Below are 3,123 nucleotides of genomic sequence, written 5' to 3' on the forward strand. Positions count from 1 at the left end.
GCCATCAGGGCGCGCGCGCCCCGCCCCGCCCGGCCCCGCCCGCCTCGCGAGAGCCGCGCGCCAGCGCCGCCATCGCGGCTGAGGGCAGCGCTGAGGGCAGAGCCCGCCCGGGGCCGCCGCGGCGTGCCCGGGGAGCGGGGAATGGGCTCGGGGAGCGGGGGATGGACCTGGAGAGCGGGGAGTGGGCCCAGAGAGCACGGGATGCGCCCCGACCTGCTGCCCCGAGTCCTCGGGACGCGGCCGGAGCCCTTAGGATGTGCCCGGAGCCCGGGATGTGCCTGGAACCCAGGATATGCCCAGAGCTCTTACGATGTGCCCAGATCCCCCACGATATGCCTGGAGCTCCCGAGCTGTGCCCGGAGCCCTCGGGATGTGCTTGGAATTCCCGGGATGTGCCCGGAGCTCCCGGGACGTGCCCGGAGCCCTCAGGATTGTGCCCGGAACTCCCAGGATGTGCCCGGAGCCCCCGGGATGTCCCTGGAACTCCCGGGCTGTGCCCAGAGTCCCCAGGATGTGCCTGGAACTCCCGGCATGTGCCCGGAGCCCTCGGCATGTGTCCGGAACTCCCAGAATTTCCCCGGAGCCCCCGGGATGTGCCTGGAACTCCCGAGCTGTGCCCAGAGCCCCCGGGATATGCCTGGAACTCGGGATGTGCCCGGAGCCCCCGGGACCCTCCTCATCCTCCCCTCCATCCTGCTGCAGTCCCACTCTCTCCCCGTGTCTTTTCCCCTCCCAGCACCGGCGATCGCGCAGCTCTCAGGGAATATTTCAGGAAAAAACACCTTTTTCCCCCCCTCAAAGCACGCGGCCATCAGCTGTGCCGTCTGGGTGAGCAGCAGGCTGACAGCTTCCTCCCCTGGAGAAAGGGGTTGGAGGCACATTTGTCACTTTAACACTTGTCACACTTCCCACAGCCAGTGACACCTGTTGGTCCTGTTTGCCGTGTGTTTGAAATTCCAAGCACGGCGCTGTGTCCCGTGGGTGCCCAGCCCGAGGAACTGCTGGAATTGCTGTTCACTGCTGGTGTCTCACAGCCCCGAGGGCAGCAGCTCCCAGGCGTTTGTTCCAAGCCAAACCTTGAATTGCCGAAAAATTCCCTTCAGGAGCCTCAGAATGTACTGGTTTTAAATGTTAGTGACTTTGTAGCGAACCTGAAAATTTACAGGTTTTAATTATTGGTGATCTTGTATCGAGCATGAGAATTGACAGCTTTTAATTACAGCAAAATCAGAATCCCAGACTGGTTTGGGTTGGAAGGGACATTAAAGCTCATCCAGTTCCAATCCCTGCCATGGGCTGGGACACCTTCCATGGGTGTTATTCCATATTGTATAATTTCTACCGCTCGTACAAACCCACACAGCCTGAGATCAAGGCAAGAAGAAACACACGGGCTGTAATTCCCTGTCATTCTCGGTGCGGAGCAGCACAGACTCCTCCTCTGCAATTAGTGGGGGCAGCGCTCGTTAATTAAGGCTTTGTGTTTGTGCTCCACGTGATCCAAAGTCGTTTTTCCTCCCGGTAGCTTCTCCTGGGGTTTGCAGAAGGATGAGCGTGGTTTTTAAAGTTAATAATAAACGGGGTGGGCATCACTTAGGGGACTTTGCAGCACTGCACAAAATGTACCTGTGGAATAGCAATGCAGCTTCCTCCTCTTCCCTAAGCAAAGTGCAAAAACAAGACAAAGATAAAAAATGAGGGAAGAATTAAGGATGTGGAGATGAGGAGAGCTGAAGGAACAGCTGCATTGCTCAGCCAGGCACTGCCACCCTCACAGCTTCTCCCCAAACTTGTGCCACGGGGATCAGTTTGAGTGGGAATCTCAGGGAATAAGGAGAGCTGACTTCTTCCAGAGAGCTTTTCCCAAGTCACAGATGGGTTGTGCCCATCTTCTGTCTGAAATCTGCATTTATGGAGCCTGAAGAGATGAGGCAAAGATGTCAGAAGAAAATAAACAGAGAACTAGGCCACGGTGTGAAGCTTAGAAAATGCACTTTGGGTACATCTGAAGAAGCTGAATGCATAAAAACTCACCCAGATCAGAGATGAATTGGACTTAAAGGGGCAATTCTACCTCTCCTCCAGGGGGAAATTTTGGGAAGGTTTGGGAAGGTTTGGGATGGGATGGGAAGGGAAGGAAAGGGAAAGGGAAAGGGAAAGGGAAAGGGAAAGGGAAAGGGAAAGGAAGACTGGCACAATGCTGGACATGTCCTGTCCAAGGCCACCACGGCAATGTCCCATCCTTGACTGAACTGCTGAGTATTGCCCACAGCATCTTCAGGATACCCATTTTTTAATGTCATTTGAAGTCACATTTATTCCAGAATTTCCCCTGTGCTACAGGAATCTGTAACTCTTTTGGTCTTGCTCTGAGTTCCCTACATTGGCATTGATTCTGCAATTCACTCTCACCCTGCTGGACAGGCTTTGTGCTGTGAAAATTTAGAAAAGTGATTTTCTAAATTTATTTTGCAATTTGCAGATCAGTTTGAAGTTCCTCAGTTTACAGGAACAAGCAAGCTAAATTGTAGGTCTGGTCTGTTCCCCACCAAGCAATTCCTGTAATTTCATTTTTATTACTCACTCCCCACTTAGGAAGTGTTTAACAGGCAGATAAAATCTAACACAATAAATCCCTATCAACAAAACAGCGAAATCTTGTGTGATGCAGATGAAAATGACATTCTGGGGGGAGATGTTTGAGAAAAGAACAACTTCTTGTGCTATTTTTACTGCGAGAAGGTGGGAGGGGGCATTACCAGACACCCCCACTGAGTGGCAGAGGGGCTGTTGCAAAGCCTTGTGTACAAGTGTCATCAAGAGAATGCTGCCAAAAATACCCTGAGAGGATGAGTTTAGATACAATTCCACCCCCAGCACCTGCCCAAACACTGGGTGCTATAATTTGGGAGGCAGAGAGCCCAAAGAATGTGCAGAGGGTGCCAAGGGCAGCTGAAACACTGCAGGAATTCAGCCTTTGGAGTTTGTTTTCCTCACTTGAGGGATAGTCAAGAAAGAGCTCTCTCAAAAAGAGTCTCAGGGAGAACAGATCCTGCCTATGTTTTAGAATTTTGACTGTCACAAATAGGTTGTGAAGTATCTTCCCAGAGAGGAGAAACACAC

This window comes from Ammospiza nelsoni, chromosome 15 (genome assembly GCF_027579445.1).
Source record: "Ammospiza nelsoni isolate bAmmNel1 chromosome 15, bAmmNel1.pri, whole genome shotgun sequence".
Lineage (NCBI taxonomy): Eukaryota > Metazoa > Chordata > Aves > Passeriformes > Passerellidae > Ammospiza > Ammospiza nelsoni.